Here is an 18606-nt window from a genome sequence, read left to right as displayed (position 1 = left end):
TTTATTTACGTGCGTGAGATTGATTTTCACTGTTAAATGCAAGGGTGCATTATCCCAAATAAAGTGATTCCAACACATAAAGCCCCTGTCAGGGACTTCAACATGTGAGAGTCATCAGCAACAACTTAGAAACTGTTTATATATTTTCCTTGACCCACTATGATGCGACATTGTAATTGTTAGTTTTATTTTTGCTTCAGTGTCATAGCAAACATCTGGCTCATCCTCATCCTGGATTACAAGGCGCTACTGTTTTACAGCAGAAAAAAGATGAAGGACAAACAAACAAAAAACACTAAAAATGGCAATAAGTTGCTTTATGCAGTAAGACAAGTGGCTACTTTTTGCGTTTACTTTCAGGTGACTTCTGGTGTTTTATTTTGAAATTTGGATCGGATTCTCTGTGCCGTTTCTGTGTTCGACTTCCGCCCAGCTCGATTTGCTCTGTGCTGCTTGTCGCCCACTGATCGTGGCATCCATCAAAATTACAACAGCGGGGTATTCTCAATGGAGCGGAGCAGAGGGACACTTCTGAAACGCCCCACAGCGCGACACAAACTGCGATCAGCTTCACCGGCCACAACGCAGCCGGAACACACGTTCGAAACAAACGTGTGATCATTTGTAGGAGGCTCACGCTTTGTGAGTCCTCAAATTGAACAAGGAGTGCGACGTTAGTGCAACCGAAAGAGACACCAGGTTGAACTCTGCCAGAATAATCATGACATAATATACATATATTTATGTTCCAGGGGGGGCACTAAAGTCAGAGAAGGCAAAAGGGGAAGCAGTAGAATCTGTACGGACAGAATCTGTACGTCGATTGCAAATGCATCACAGGGAACGTATCCAGGGCGAGATGTGGCATTGTAAATAACTTTGGGCCTGACATTTGAGAGAGGGTTTGACAGAGTGACTCATTACCAAGTGGAGTGGAAAGAGCCACACACTGTAGAGTAATGCAGGAGATGCTATTTGTTTTCTTATTTTCCCCGTGCTCAGTGCTGACAATACAGCTGCAGACAGAATAGGCACAGTACCTGTGGTATTTCAGAAGTGAACTGTGCCTTAGTTACCGTTTGTCTTGTTGATATTGTATCTATGAGCTCTGCTGTCGTCCCTAAAATCCCCCCCCCCTTCTCCGCCCAACCACCGCTCTCAACTCTTATCTCCGTCTCTTCCTCTTGTTCTGTCACTCCTCCTTCCACTTCTTCTTCCCTTTGTCTCATTTTCGCCCCGTATCATTTCGGTCTCTCCCATCAATTGTTTCCTCCCGTTTCACTTATTCTCTCTCTCTCTCTGGCTGCCAATTCTCTCGTCTGCCTCCGCTCGCTGGGAAGGTGAGCGTGTGTTTCACCAGTCTACTGTGTGTCTGGCACTTTCCAATTAGCTTGTATACCTGCTTCTGGCTGTGTAGGAGATAAGATGGAGCTGATACCACCGGGCTACTGTTATCTCTGTTTTCCTCCTGTCACACACAAACAGACATATACCTTTCGCACATGCACAGCCTGCACGAGCACACACTCTGGAAAATGCCAGAGTACTAGCTCCCAGCGCTGCAGATGCATTGGACAGACAGATATAGCAGGCTAACAAGGGGTGGACAAGTGTTATAATGAATGCATCAGGGACTGTCATACACTGTCACCTCGGCGTGCCTGAAGTTAGTGTAGCTTTGAGTGCTTAGCAGCCGCCATTTCGCCGTTTCAGTGTGCGTTTCTAACCACAAACGGTTTCTTCTTTTGTGTGTGTGTGTGTGTGTGTGTGCGAGAAGGCTCGCAGGGGTCGTGTTTGAGAGCGTGTGTGTGTGTGTTTGGATGTTTGCTGGTGGCAGGGATGGTGGGCAATGCTGTGACCCCACGACCTGCCCAGACTGTTGAATAATAAAAGGCTATTCAGACACTCACAGGGGTGACAGCATGAAAGAAGCAGCCACAGAGAGGGAGGGGAGGAAGGGGAAAGAGAGGGGGAGAGAGAGAGACAGGGGGGAGACATGGCTGGCTTTGTGGGAGGTAAGGGACTCTCATTATTTCTCTCAGGCCTCACTCTCAGTATCCCGATACTCTCTCTAAGTTTCCTTTGCTTTTCTTGTTTTTGTGTTTGCCTGCTCTAAGTCCATCTTCCTCCCTCCCTCCCTCCCTCTCTCCTTCTGTGTCTCCCCAGACCCGTCTCTCGCTTTGAGTCGATCCGTTTGTTGTCAACTCAAGCTTCATCTTCTCCATGGTCCCCGTTTTATTTCATCCACCCACCTCTCTCTCCCTCTCTCTTTATTTTTTGATTCCACTTTTCTCTTTGCATCACATACCCTTCCCCTCCCTCCCCTCCCCTTCCTCCGCTCCCTTCCATCTAATCTACTTACTCCTAACAACCTCTCATGTCTTATTTCTTCATTGCCCGCCACTTTCTCCTCCGCCATCCTTCTTTTTTTGCTCCTCTCAATTATGTCTCTCTCTCTCTCTCTCTCTTTCCATCCCGCACTCCCAGCTCCTCCCTCTCTGTCTCATTAGTGATGCTGTCTACTAAGGAGGTGATTAGCCTGCTTCGGCTCTAATTAAAACACAGAAAGGGAACTAAATGAGACCTGTGATTTGTGGGTTTGAGCGTGCCTACGTGCGTGTACACATAGACGTGTGCACCTCTATCTTTGCACCGTGCGGGTAAAAAAAAAGAAGAAAAAAAAAAACTCTCTCCGTGGCAGAATGCTAAACAGTCAGCTGCTCCACTCCAGCACAAAGTGCTAACAATTATCCGCGGCTTCTGATGGATGTCGCACATATGTGGAAGCGAAAATGGATTTCTCTGAGGAACTTAAATTAAGTGAGAAGGGGGGGGGGAAAGGGAAGGAGCAAAGAGAAACAGCATGAGAGAGGAGGAATATGTGAACAGTGAGTGTGTTTTTGTCAGCCCAACAAGTGTTCTATTTATTTTGAAAAGTCTAATTCATCCTCATTTATCCATTTCAACCCTATTGTTCTCATCCCAGCTCTTTGAAATTTAGTAAAGTGTGCGGGAGTTGAAGTGGTTATTAATATCTATCAAGATCCACATAAAAAAAGTTTGGAGTTAAACAGTATGACGTGTGGGAAATGTATAAGAAATGGGAAGAGAAATCCCTGCAGTGGGTATCTTAAGGGGATGGAGCTGATCTGAAGTCTGCCATTCCTCTTGAATAATATCATTTCTTTCTTCTTCTTTTTTCCCCCCTCTAGTGATGTTGGTGCTTGAAAAAGCTAACATTTCTGTCTCTGCACACCACCGGCTGATCAAATGAGCTGCCACAAAAACACATGATACATAAACACCATGTCAATGTGATTTCGGCTCATTTTGTCTAGAGTTGATTCCCTCAACGTTTGCGTTCGTGACATGAGCGCGCGTCTCGACTGGACCCCGTCGTTCACCCTCCATCTGCCGAGAGAGCGACGCCGCAGTAAATTCTGAAAGGCTGAGTTTATTTAAACCGCCGTGTTGTCATCCAAGTTGCCACATTACTATGAACATCTGTTACAGAGTGTACAGCCTGTGGATAATTATCCAGGCCGCCTCATCTGTTTGCATGAGGAGACACATCAGGATCTCTTGTTTATCTGCCGCGTGAACCTGCAGCCCCCTCTGTTGCAGGGGAAAAAAGTGGAAATGAGATTTGCATTGATACAGCAAATCCATACGGGCGTGGGATTTGAACGGCTTGGATTCATAAACATTGTGAGATAGCAGAGGTGATAGTGTGTCTGCTTTAACATTTCCATGTGCTTCATTGCTTATCTGCAGGAAATATAAATACACGTTTTGATTAAAAAATGAAATGTTCAAAAGGTAACACTGTTTACCATGCCGAACAAGCCTGCGTGTGCTCTTTGTCACACCCTCTTTATGCATGTAGTACCTTTCAGAGCATTTCCATGGACAAAGGCTGGCATAGCCCACTTGACCTCCCTCGCTGCTTTTGTGCAGCAGCAGCGCTTGTTCTCTTTCCACGTATTATCACCCTAATGTCTAAGTATCAACTGCTGAATTTGTTAAGTCCGGTTTCCGCGGCGGATCTGTATCTTTGTGCTTTCAGGGTATCAAAGGCGGTGTTGCACTCTGTCAGTGTTTGGACCTTTTCTCACCTCCGAGCTAAAACGCCAGGAGCCAGAGAGAGAGACGAAGAGCTCACGATCTGACATCTGATCATATCGGGCCTGACTGAAATAGGGCATGATGCTCACCCCGCTGTGGACACGCAGATATGTGAGGACACACATACGCACGTTGCTTTCCTGTAGGTGGGGTGCAGGGAGGTTTTTTCCTTTTTACTCAGTTCTATCTAAGCAACAAAACACAAACACTGACTCTTTCCCTCCAGAGAACAGAGAGAAGGTATGACTTAAAGCTGTGGTTCCCAAACTCTCTTAAACCGCAGCGCCGTTTGTAGTGATATTTCTTTTCATGGCACTCCTCTGCATGGCAGTTTTAGGCTGTGTTGCTGTGCAGAAAAACAGATAAATATTGAACCAAAGCTAAACAAAAAAAGAAATGCATTCAAGCAACTAACATGCTAGATGGTTACATGCAATTGTTTTGCTCTGCTAAAAGAAAATTAGTTCACATTTTAGATTTTCAGGCATTAAAAACACAATTCTTTTGCACATTTTAGATTTTCAGGCATTAAAAACACAATTCTTTTGGCTAAAGTAGGGTGTTTTGTCTCGATATGTTTCTTGGCAGTTTATTCTGCAGATTAGGCATTCAAGAGTGGAACAGCTAGCTTCCCCTAACAATGAATAGCTGAAAGCCAAGTCATTTTCACCCATACAGTTTAATTTGACTTGTCTTGGTCTGGTCTCAGACTGTTGTTCGAGCTCTTCTTAGACAAATCTTTCCACCGCTGCTCTAACAGTTGTTATTTCTGCTGTGCATCTGGAAAACCCAAGTGCAGGAAACTGTCGTATTAGTATAACAACCAGCAACTGTGAGCTGTCATCATCAGCCTTAGCGGGAAAAAACAACAGTATCTTCATTTTACACATCAAACATTGTGTTTACAGGTCTATGGGAGGACTGCTGCAGTTTGATTTTGTCTTTTGACTCAAATGGTATTTGATTTTTAGTCATCTCAATTGTCTTAGTTTTAGTGGAAGTCATGTATTATATAAACATTTCTCTAGAATCTATTCTGTACTCCTGGAGGAGAAATCTATTGAGCTGTTATTATGGAGTGGTAAGGTTTGGATGTTCAATACAGACAGATTTAACTGCTGTGATGTGAAATCTTTAGATATCTTCAAATCAAAGACAAATAAAACCAAAACTCAGACAATCATGGCAATTGATCGTTGGATTTATGAAGTTTAGCGAGTCTGAGTACAGCATTGTATGTGAAGTTCAATAAAGATATGTCAACTCAGGTTAGCTGATGAAATGTTGCTTGAAGTTCATTGTGTCTTTACCTGCTGTCGCTCTGCTCGGTTTACAGAGAGGCCTTGTTTTCTTTTCCTTTTCCTTAAAACCCTCAAACCACATACAGGATGTACATGTGCATTTATTATTATTTATTATTGTCAATCTTGACATCTTAGTTTAAATAATTTAAATTCTACTATGTCTATTGCATAGATATTTAACTATTGGCTATTTTTGGAGGCGACTGACGCATGGTTGCATCTTTCATTATCAACCTACTGTGATTGTCCTCTGCTGCTTTTTAGCTGGGGGAGATGGAGTTAGTGCACTTTGGGGCTTTAGTTACCCTTCAACATCAAAAATGAACATTATCCGTTATTCTTCTCTTTCTCTCAAACATTGACATTCCTGTACACTTCATGAGACATACACCAAGTGTGTGCAAGTTGAAAGTACATCAGTACTATCCGATTGTGTGCATGAGTTGCATCAGTTGTGATTGGATATCTCCCCAACTCATTGTTGTTTATTCATCATTTTGTTTTTGTTAGTGGAAAAAAAAACAGTATTACTGCTGCATACGTAATAAAAAAGTGTTTTGTGGCTCCATCGGGGGCTGTGTGAACTTACCTCAAGTGAACACTTGAGTCTGTGTATGTTGGAGCTGAGGACTATACGTTTGAAGATATTAAAAAATATATATCTGGGGGTTTGGGGTTAGCAGAGCTCAGAGCTCCCTCCTTTTCTTTGATTGATGCTAGTAGCTTGAGGCTACATTAGCTGCTACCATCCATAAATTTGACCAAACTGTGGCTCTGTGATCAATTTATTTATTTATTACTAACTAGAAGTCTGACAGAAGTCTGACAGTGTTTTACAGTTTCTGCTAAATCTGTGGAATACCCTATTTGATTGTTAGTACATTGACTTTGAAGTTTCTTTACTCTGAACACAATTGGTGCATCATTTTCTATGTGATGAAAGACTAGTCAAAAGGTACAGTAATGAAATGGACATAAATCCTGTCCTTAAGGCAACTCAGGGTGTCACTGCATCCACTTTGGGAACCTCTTTATCTGCTTGAAGTAGAATTTCACAACTTGGGCCTAAATAAAGTTTTGATCATTTCAATTAGTCAAATCAAATTATATGATCAGACAGAACAGAAGTTTAGTCAGATGATCGAAACTACCAAGATAACCTGAACCTGAGAGTACAACTATTGGACAGGCTGTAGTCATCTTACAGTTTGATTTATCCTCCAGTTATTTGGCTACTTGTGTTTCTTGCCCCATCTAAGATCTTTTTAGCAGTGTCACGATATTCCCAGATCTCAGCAGCGAATGACTTTGACTTTGTCATACATATAGGAGCCAAAACTATAAAAAAGTAACACTCAAGCTGTAAAAAAGAAAGATGGCACCTGCCATTTAATGTCTGGTGCCAGTGTCACAGCATGCTGTAAGAATGAGGACCAAAGAAGATGTCGATGACGACACTCTGAAGCTGAAAATTGTAATGATGATGATGACACGGTGATGAAACAGTGACGACAATGACGATGATTATTGTTGTCATAACAACAAACCCGGCCCCGGCTGATGAAGACAGATCTGCATTGCTCAACACTCCATCAAGTGTGCCCCCATTGTGCTCCAATCAGGGCCTCCTCTCATTACTCTTCATTGAGCCAATGAGTTTGACGGAGGAAGAAAAGGTGGAAAGTCACCTCCCACTCCTTTCTGCATCCAAAAAAACAGAAATCAATTTAATCTATTGGACCTTGCCCCATGGCTGGCTGCTTAGCCGTCTTTTGATGCGCGCACACATACACACACATACAAACCTCTCTGACACCTCTTTAGCTCTCTTTTGTTGGCCCTTCATTGCCCATGCCATATGGCAAGTGAGAAGGACCCAGTGTGGGTGTGTGTGTGTGTGCAAATCTGTGTGTGTGTGTGAGTAGACTGTGGGGTCAGAGGGGGGTTATTGGAGGCTGACCCGCTGACAAAGACTCCCCACTCCATCAGAGATCTCTATGAATACATGGGGACAAGCAAGGCTGAATGGGAGAGCAGAAGCCGTGGAGAAGTCGTCTCCGGAGGGAGGGAGGAGGGGGGGTCGGTGGCAGGGAGAGGAGGGGGCGCTGGTGTTTGGATGATGGGGGGGCATTAGCAAGATGGATGTTAGGGGGGATTAAGAGAGAGAAAGAGAGAAAATGAAAGAGACAGGGGGTAGATGGAGGAAAGGGGAGGGGAGAGAGAGAGAGAGTGGCGACAGAACTGTGATTAAAATGAGAGCTGAAGAGAAAGCACATGTGAGAAATAAGCAAAGGCTTAGGACTTGTGTGAGCAGCGCATGCGTGCGTGCATGCGTGTGTGCATGTGTGTGCATGTGTGTTTGTGGCTTTGAGTTACCCGCCGTGTGCTGTGTGTTTGCGGGGGATAAGAGGTGATCCCTGTGCCACGGGGATCTACAATGGGCCAGCAGGTCCCCTCTCTGTGTGATGACAAGGCTCTCAGGGTCCTATGCGAGCGTCTGTGTGTGTGCGCACATGTACGAGTGTGTGTATCCCAGCAGGCTGTTCTCCATAGGAACACCAGTCTATGGGAGTAGAGAGATTCTCATTAACCACATCTGACAGCCAAAGCAGGGCGCACACAGTGAGGTAGCAGGTCAGGAAGTGTTATGAACTATCCGCTTATTGCTTCTGAAGTTTTCACGTGTATTTCTGTCTTGTGTGTGTGTGTGTGTGTGTGTGTTACAAAGAAACATTTTACACCTTTGCCTTCTTTGCATAGAATTGCAACAAAAAAAAGTGTACTCTCAATGATAGCAACATTCACACAATTCCACAAATACCATCAATTGATGTCACTCTAATCCGATGCAGATAAGTGCCGATAAGCAACTGTCGACAAAAAAAAACCCTGCTTATAAAGTGCCTTTTATTTAAATGAGAGCAAAGAACTAAAACTCCTTTTCTTCGATAAGTGCCTCTGACTTCAGTAATAGCAAGTATACATGTAAGTGCCTCTGTCTTTAATGACAGCAAGGGGCTAAAGGACTGTGAGACAGCAAGGAGTACAAAGGAGAGAAAATAGGCCAAGCCAAAGCGATGGAGACATTAGGGATTGCTGCCAGTTTTGCTCCCACTAACCCAGTGCAGCAGTCACCACTGTTGCTCTGTAATGGTCACACTATTACACAGCATTGCATAAGATAGATAAGGCTACGAGGAGGCATATTCACCACACCAAGAGGACTGATTATGTGCGAGAGCATGCGAGCGTGCATGTATCTGAATTGGGAGTAGCCGGGGGAATGTGTTTGAAAGTGGTACAAGATGAGATGAGAGCGGGGAGAATGGGAAAGAGGTGTGATTGTGCTCTGTCATCTACGTTAGTGTTAGTGTGTGTGTTAGTGTGTGTGTGTGTGTGTGTGTGTGTGTTTAGTGGCTATCCGCCGTTGCCATTTAGAATGAATGGTCTAGACTTTGGCGTCATAACAGAGCACTATGGGAAACAAAGAACCCTTTCACTTTCACAGGCTCTGCTCCTCTCTGCTTCCTCTTTCTCACTCAGCCCAGTTACCTCTCTGCGTCTCAGTTTAAGCCCCCCGTTATTTTTCAGCAGTGCTAATATATTAGCTGATATTAGCTGATTCCTCGTCTTTTTTTTTTCTCTCCACTTCGTGCAAACTTACAGTAGCTCTTCCTACTTTCTCTCCTTTTTGTCTGCTCAGCAACTGTGACTATCACTCCTCCCTTCTCTGCCCGGCATTACCTTCCCATATCTCTTGCTTGCCTATCATCTGTTTTCTGTCCTATTGCCTTTTAATTCTTATCTTCTGTGCTTTCCACTGCCACCAAATCACTCTCAGTCCCAGCCGCCACACATCACCACCACCGCCACCACCACCACAAGCCGCTCCCTCCTTCACATCTGTTTCTGTGGCCCTGGTCCATGAGGGTGAATGCCAGCACCCTCCTCCCCATTATTAGCAGACCACAATTCTGGGACTTTCCACCTCCCCGACTTCTGTTGCCTTTTGTCCTGCATGCTGGCCTGAGCCATTGCCTCTTTTACAGTGGACAAAACCCAACATCGCTAAATAGACAGCAGGACAGTTGGTCGGTCTATTGTCTGTGTGTGTGTGTGTGTGAGAGAGAGAAAGACTGTCTTATTTGTTTGGGTATTAGCTATTTGTGTATGAGCATATGTGTGCGAGTTTTTTTGCGATGGAGCCTTCTGCTGGGTCAGAGCATTGCAGAAAGAAATCTTCCAATTGTTATTTTTACAAACTAAAAGCATATTAAAGATATTTTTTTCCCATGATGACACATGCTCTGGTTGATTTAGTCTAATAATAATAGAAAAGACAGAAGAGACAGGACGTGTCTGGATATGTTTGATCCCATCGTGAGTAGAGAGGCTTATTAGAGTTATTAGAGAGTTATAAAAGAGTCAAAATTAGATCAGGACATTTTTGATCTTTGTAAATGCAAGGGATAAAGTTGATTGCCTACACATTCCAGTGCAGTGTTTCTTCTCTGAAAACTCTCAGCACACACAGACTTATATACACACTCACACCTGAACCTAACACCCCAATTAGGGTAGAAGCCATTTTACATTGTGCTCTATGCAGCTGCACTACAATCAAATGAGGTACACCCGTTGTGTCCCCAATTATACGAGATATGTCCAGTTAAATAGTCTGAAGTGTGAAACCTCCCAAAGTGTGGCCTATGGTATGACAGAAACTACACACTCACACTGTAAGTACTCTTACTCTGTCTGTGAACTTTAGTGGACAGAAGATAGACCATAAAAAAGCAGGCACATGGAAGGTTAAAGTAAATGGGCATTGAACAAAGGCAACATAAATATACAGTAAAGTGAGTAGCAAGTGGGCATCTGCTGCTTTTTCCACTGACTGTGTGATGGTGGGCACCATGTTTCCATTCAGGTTACACAGATATAAACGTACACAACACATACCGGTCATGGATTGTCAACATAATCCATTAAAGATCAGCTTTCAATATGAACACACCATCAACATATGCAATGTAGGCTTCGAGGCGGAGTCCTGAAATAGATTAAAAGCTGCACATCATGGGAGCTGTGCCATCATCACATTATATCAACATAACCATCTGCACGCTATCAGAGGTACAACATGTATCTACAATATGTGATTAAAAGGATGGCTGCTCAGAAAGCTCTGGGGCCGTGTTATTCTTTATTGTAATGGTAGATGAATTGTAGGCGAATCATTGTAATACAGTGTGGTGTAATGTATCCATATCTCAACAACAAGGGCAAGCGCATCACTGACACAAACCTGAAACAGTTTTTGGTTTGTTGAAAAACAAATATTTTACGTATAAATATGATGTGTTAATTTATGACAAATTAGCAAAACTCATTATGGTGCCCATTTCCTCACATGGAAATAGTTGGATATGTTAGAAAAGAAACTGGTTGCAGCTAGCATGGCTCTGCCCAAACTCTAAAGCTGATTTAACAAAATATTTAATTTTATTCTAATTTGTTTAACCTGTACACAAAATGGAGTGTAAAAATGACAAATTCCTCCACAGGAAGTTACATGTTAATCACATCTTAGCTAATGGCAGCCAAGTGCTGCCAAGGCAAACAGTACTAGCTTCCTAAAAAACAAACAAACAAACAAACAAAAAGGTAACACATTGTTTAGATGTCTGTTTTGTGTGTGAATTAACCAGAAGATATATGTTTGTTTGTTTTTTTTACTTTGGAGAGAGCTAGGCTAGCTGTCTTCTTGCTTTTGGTCTCTTCTGGCTAAGCTAAGCTAAGCTAAGCTAAGCTAAGCTAATCACCTCCTGGCTCGAGCTCCATACCTAACACACAGACATGAGAACAGAACTTTCAGAGTTACCAAAAAACTGTTCTTTTAATGCTAATGATGCTACCAGAAGATAAGTCCATTTAATGTATTCATCCATGTATTTATATCTGAATGTAAACTGCAAAGCATAAAGCTAGTTACTGTAAGAAATCAACCCATTTTCCTTATCACAGCAGACATGATTGTTCAGAGCTTATGGTTTTTACTTTACTTGGTGGTCAAGCAAGCATGAAGACCACAAAGGGTATAATTAAGGAAACAGTAGCCAGTAGATTTGGCAGGTAAACAAGGCAACAGCAAAGGGAAGGCAACCAGGCAAGATAATAAGACATGTTACGGCAGCTAAAACAGTCTGGCAGAGTCTGTGAGTTAAATGTAGCATATACAGTAAACAGGGTGCTTGATGAGCCAATGAGGTGCAGCCGAGCATGGAAGTAGCAGGGCAGTGGTTAGCAGATGAGGAGCAGGTGGGCAGGAGACGCAAAATGAGGACATCTAGTGGGCAGGTGAGGGATGAGCGGATTAAAAAAATAAATAAAGCCATTACTCATGAGACAAAGGGGATTAAAACCTTGTTTGCATGGCAGTTGTATTACCTGGGGGTCTTGGATCATAATAACTGCAAGTTGACATTTCTGTAACAGCAGAAAATTCCTCACCAAACAGCAAAAAAAGTTGAATTTTTGTGTAATTTCATGTCCAAGTCTAACCATTTCTTGCTTCTGTATTTTTGACCTAGTCATGCTGGGTCAAGAATTAGTTGGCTGCAGTAGAAATTATTAATGAGACCATCGTGGTTGCACATTTGAGAGGCTCATCCAGCTACTCAGCATGGAGACCCATTACAATCGAGATAATCCTCAGGATTTGGTCAGTAAATGAGTGAAACGGAGACTATGTTTATTCTGGGCAGTGTGCCACACTAAACAGAGACATGGGTGGTAAATTCTTAAATCCCATGAGGTCCCTGCTTAGTTCTAGTCAGTGCCAACCGGGCATAAGGAATACAAACAGAGGGAGAAAGAGGAGGAGGAGAGGTGCAGATGTTGCCTTGACAGTATTAATTTTACTGAAAATAAGATTCATTTAGAGGAAAGTAAGAGCTCTTATGGGTTAACTAAATAAAACAGATAATACATCTCTGTGTAAATGATGCACTGAGGGGTATAGCTGTCACCAGAAAAGGAACATAAAATCGAAATAATAAAGGTTATTATCACCACGCATTAAGCTGAATGTATAAATATTCAAATGAACAACAACTGCCACATTGCCAGATGTAGCACTGCTGGTTCAATCAATTACTGGATAAACTATTTGCAAAAATGAAATGAATGCAGTTGTTGAGGGAGTCTTTTAACAATACTTCACATCAAGAATGCTCCACAGAATAAACACTAAAAAACTACTTCAGCCAAACTTGAAATTACTTTTTTTTTGTGTGTGTGTCCTTTTCTTGGAACAGTGACGCAGAGCATGGCAATGACCCTGCTGCAATTTCCTCCGAGAGAGCCAATTTGACATTATCATGTTTTTCATGATAGAAGCATCCCTCCAAACCGCACAAATTATTCCAAACAACAAGACATCCCAGCAGTCGCCTGCCTTCCACATGTACATGCTGTGCTTACAAGCATGTATTTTCTGTCTCTGTGCGGCTTGTCATGTGTCACGCTTTACTTTTCTCTCCTAATTTTATGACAGGACCTGTTGTTTTTTTTTTTTGGCGGCATAACAAAGAAATATGATGTGATGATCCCCTCCGTGGGAACGGTGGGCTAACAAAGACAGAGAGCCACTCTGAACCCTGAGGTGGAAAAACAGACCCGACACTGAGTGTGATGAATATACTTGTGTAGTGTATATTCACACATACACACAAACACGCTCACACACATACTGTAAAGAAAAGCTTTTTTTGTTACTCCTTTCTCTTGCCATGCCTGTCCATTTCTCCTCTTTCTGCCTTTCTCTGCCTGCCTTTCAACTTTATTTGACTCATTCTTCCTCTTTCTGCTCCGCTTTATATTGTGCATTAAAATTCCACTCCACTCTCCAGTCCTTCACCCCACTCCCACCCACATCTACTCCCTCCATTTTTCTGAAAGCAGGAATGATACTCCGGGATTAAGCTAAATTCCTTGTCTGTCTCACTAATTGCTTGCTAAATGCATGATGGAGAAAATCATTTTCAGCCAGCATCGAAGTGAAAGAGCCTTTCAGCATTGTTCTGGTTGTCAAGGCAACGCAATTAAAAAACCACCAAGAACAAATGTGCACTCAGGATGGGGAGGTTTTAACGCAGGCATCTCTGCCTCTCCCTCATTCTTGCCTCGCTTTAGTTCCCTCTCCTTTTGAATTCCTGATTTTGTTCTTGTTTCGCCGCCATTCTGTCTTCAAGAGTTTTGTTTTTCGAAAATGAAATTCCCACAGTTTAAAAGAAATGACACCTTCCCTTGTAAGAAAGAATTCAAGCCGGTGAAACGCTAGAAGACGCTGACAAAACAATAACACTCATCTTTCAGAGACACATTGGAAAAATGACATGTTTGTTCTTTTTAATTGTTTCTTCTCTTTTACTGCCAAAGCAATGCTTCCTTCTCCTCCGACTCTAAAACTCCCTACGTCTCTTTTCGAGTTGTTCTCATGCATTTACAGTGAAGTCAAATGTGTGAGAAAGGCCAAAAATATGCAGTGTCTCCCACCTTGGTTGCCACAAACTCTCTCCTCCTCTATATTTTCTCTCTCTTTTTTAATTAGTTCCTGGTGTGTTGAAGACGTGATAGTAATTTACGAGTTCAGCCTTAGGTCATACTGAACTCCGGGGATTAAAGCAAGGAGAAGAGAAGAGAAATTTAAATAGAAAAAAAAAAAAAAACGGAGTCCAGCTAAACATAACCATTTACCTCACTCTCATTTAGCAGGAGCCCTCCTCCCTTGCCCCTTCGTACGGACCCCTCATCAGGATGATGTATGTGCGGGTGTGGAGCCCATTTCTCCAACCACCTGTGTATTGCTTGCTTGTCTGGCAGTGTAAGATGTCATCCAGAGCAGTGATGATATCATTACTCAAAACATTACACAGATTTGTGGAGCAGAGGTATACCCAGGATTGTGGATGAAGAAAAGGGGAAAAAAAAAAGAAAAAAAAGAAATGTTCAGAGAGAGATTCTGTCACCGGGGCCAGATGTTGTTCTTGCTCTACTTTCCTTTCCTCTGCAGAGAAAACACACTCTGATCCAGACAATTTGAGAAACTATGTGCAAGTGCCAAAACATAGCTTTGGCTTGTTATGTGACAGTATGTCTCGTGTTAGACTGCCAGAACTGGGTCAGTTTACCATTGAAAATCGACTCAAAGACGTCTAGCTGATGGGTTGAAATACCGTGACACCATTGCAAACCCACAAAACAAAAACTTCACTAAATGAATTAGAACTGAATTTATTCATCTGTGTGTATAGTTTCTGTCTTTTGATTAACTTTTTCCTCAGAGCTCTTGGCTCATAGGATACTTTGCATTTGTTTTACATGTGGTTGTAATCAAAGGTGCCTAAGGCTCTATATGTATAGAGTTATATCATGGGAAATATATAGGATCCATTATTTCTGGAGCTTGACCCATACCAGGAACTAAAATTCAGGACATCTTGTCCTAAATCAGTTTTATGGAAATAGGACACTGTTTTAAAGTTTAAATTTAGAGGGATAGTTCAGGTTTTTTTGAAGTGGGGTTGTATGAGGTACTTATTCATAGTCAGTGTTTTACCTACAGTGGATGGCGGTCAGTGTGCTCCCAGTTTGGAGAAGCAGACAGAGGGCCCAGCCATTGAAGTGGAGCAAAGCACTGCTGTCGACAGGGTCAGCAGAAAAATGTATTTTAGCTCCAAAAAAAAGGCCCACCGAAAAAAAAAAAATCTGTTTAAGTGTGTGCTGTTACCTTGCTGTCAAACAGCCCTTTCCCTCGGCACTACATTGTCTCAACCGTAGAATTTAGATATTCCTACCAAGCAGCAACCTCTGTGGCTGTGAAGTGAATGCAGAAGTAACAAGTACTGCAGTTCCTTGAATGGCCACTTAAGGCTGCCTACAGAATGAGTCTCCATACGTACCTCCATACTGTACATCCCCATGTTAAAACTTCACAGCAGAAATAAACATGTTTACGGCCTGTTACAAAAACCAGGCTGTGGTCTCTATAGCTATTTTTCTCCATTCATGACAACTGTACTGGGGCTGTCCAACTAAACCAGCTACTCAAAAAGGCTAATATGCTATTATTCAGTTATAATTGCACAGCATAATTTGTATTTTAGCATAAATCAAGTATATTTCTTATATACTTATACTGAGTCGTACCAAAGCTGTCCTGAGATACACAGCAGCAGTAGTGGTATTTTTTCTCCCTTTGGAAAACAAATGGTTTTGTAAAAAGGTTCCATTTTTAGCTTTTATTAGCAGTTTCATGCATTAATATGATTAATTATGAGGCACAACTATCAGCATCAGAATATGACTCTTGAGAGAGGAATTTTCAGAGAGGAGGAGAGGGAGACGAAGGAGTAGACTCCTCACATACGCTCTGTGCTGTGATGAACCATTATTTTAAGATCAGATGGAACCACTGTACTGTATCATTTCTGTTGGCTGGAAAACATCTCTGATCTCCTGACCTCCGAGCTGATTCTCTGGGTATACATGCGCGTGGGTGAGTGCATGTGTATTGCGTGAAATGAGAGCTTGTGTGTGCGTGTGTGTCCTCCTATCCCAGACTGCATTGGTGTGATGGATGGAGTGAGGTGTCTCTCCAGCTGGTGATCGTAATGAAGCTTTACCCCCAGTGTGTGTGTGAGTGTGCGTGCATGTGTGTGCATGAGGGGGGCGGCTGACAGGACTAGATTATCCTTTACAAAGTTGTCCTCCAGTATGAAGGGCTGATTCTACTACGGGGAACACTGAGACACACACTCACACACGCACACACACACACACTCTGACCACCGCCTTGGAGATGATGAATGTGGGACTCAGTGTAGCTCTCAGCTCCAGGGATCCAACTTGGAGACACGGAGACCCAGTTTCCCCTTTTTTTAACTGCGAAAAGTGGAAGCAGGGGCCACAATGGAGCCGTAAGCAGAGACAAAGATGGGTGATGTGCGCAGATGGTGGCCAGGCTCCGGGGATCAGGCTGGTTGATGTTGTTGGGAGTTTCTCTGCAAGTCGACTGGAAGTGTCCTGACCTGCCACGGTGGATCCTGTGAACTGTTGCCACCTCTCATGACAGGCGTTTTATCATTCTCATGATAACCTTACACATATTCCATGTCACTTCATGTCTGGAGAGTTGCTAATTTAATTCCCTTGATTAAGACACATACAAATGAGGAAAAACCTGAATAAATGAGCAAATGGAATGGAAATTCTTCCATATGGGACGTGAGATGTCACTGAATGCTTAGATGTGACTCATGTGCTCTGGCCTTCATAAAATGCATTTTCTTCCACCTGTTTCTTTGGGCAAAGTGAAATTGAAACAGACTTAGTGAATAAGTCATGATGTACATGGTACACTGAAGCCTCTGCGTCATGCTGCCATTTGTTGTCTCTCAGTGGAGCAAACACTCCAGTCAGTGTTGACCGTGAATGCATCATAAGAAGCTTTCATAACGTGTTTAAGGTGTGGACTAATGAGGAGACCTCAACCTTCCTCAAATTAGTACAAAAACCTGATCCCCATTGCATTTTAGGTTTCTGTTTCATCATTGTGTCCTCTTATTCTGCAGTGGTTTATCTCCATGATTTACATCGTAAATCAGCGTCATAATCGTGGACACAAACATGCATTCATTTGCATTTTTTAGTCCTGATTTCCAGTCAGTTCAGTTAAATTGCTGTACATTTGGATGGAAAACCCGACTATAACTCAATCCAAATGAACACCTATGGGAGATTTTGGGCTGACATACAAAACAGCAATTTCTGCCACTCTTTCGACAGCTGGACAGTTTTGTCTGTTTGTTTGCCACAAACAGCCGATATAGCAACTGTACAGCCATTAGCTGGAGCTAGCCATCACTGTGCAGAGTGTCAGAGAGTGAACTTAAACCAGCAGTCCAGTTCTCTCTGTTATTTTTCTTCAGGCTCCTCTCTTTTCTTCTTGAAACTTTATGACAGAAGTCAGAAAGCTTCGGGATAAGTTTAGTGTAATTCAGATGTCTCTTTGCCTCTATATGACCATGGGCGAATTTGGCTCCTCTCTTGTGCACCTGCTTTGTCTTTAAATGCAAACACACTTCAGTCTGAGTCAGGCAGTGTTCCCCACCACATCATTAAAAACACTAAATGAAGAATAATTGTAATTGCAACTTGTGGTGGATAAACCTTGTTAAGACTGATTTGAACCCCGATGAAGACCTGACTGAGATTTTCTCTGTGTGAGTGCCTGAAGTTTGCACTTTTGCTCATATTTAAAGTTTCCAACACCTTTTTTTTTCTAGAAAAAATTGTTTGTTTGTTAAGTGCATCTATAAAGCTACCAATTTAATAGTCTTAACACTATCTCTTTGGACTGACCTGACTGAGACACTAGTCACCCATCTATATCTGTAAAACAGATAGGGACTTGTTAGCGAATATCAAGTATATTCATGCCTTTCTGAGGTGCCTTAATTGCCTCTTGTCCTTTTTGATCTTCAAAAATCAAGGCAATTCAATCATCTCCCCTGTATGAACGATCAGAACTGTCCAGTTCAGCATGTGAGCTCAGCAGGACGTGGCTGAACTTAACTGACTTTCTTTCTGACCTGTATGCACTCACATGGTTTTACTTTATGTAGCGTTCTTTCCAGAAACTTCGAAAATAATTAACATTGATTACAATGGTGAAAAGCTCTCAGCTGTGTTATCTGGCAGCCTGCACGCTGCAGCGGATTTGACGCCAGCCTAACCAAAAGTCAACATGGAGGACAGTCACTCTACTCTGTAATAGGTTAAGATCAATTCACAGGGCTCGCAGTCTATCGATCACTTGGCCACGCGCTGTGGTAGCAGAAGAAAGTTCATCAGCACCTGCTTGTTAAAGCCACATGCTGGTGGTACTACCTGTTCTTTTATTTTGTGCTGCCATTGATCATCATTCTAAAAGTGTTATTTTTGCTCTGTAAGTCTTTTCACAGCGAATGGAAAAGTGTAAAATAATGGTGCTTTTTAAATCTTACATTAGCCTTCTGCATTGTATTCTTACCTTTTCACTTCAGTCAAATAACCAGAAAATGTTGCCTCATTCCACTTGAAAATTTTATGCCTACAGCACTTTTTACTGAAT

Source organism: Larimichthys crocea, chromosome X (genome assembly GCF_000972845.2).
Source record: "Larimichthys crocea isolate SSNF chromosome X, L_crocea_2.0, whole genome shotgun sequence".
Classification (NCBI taxonomy): Eukaryota; Metazoa; Chordata; class Actinopteri; family Sciaenidae; genus Larimichthys; species Larimichthys crocea.
The sequence above is the reverse complement of the archived record's forward strand: the minus strand, read 5'-3'. Positions refer to the sequence as shown.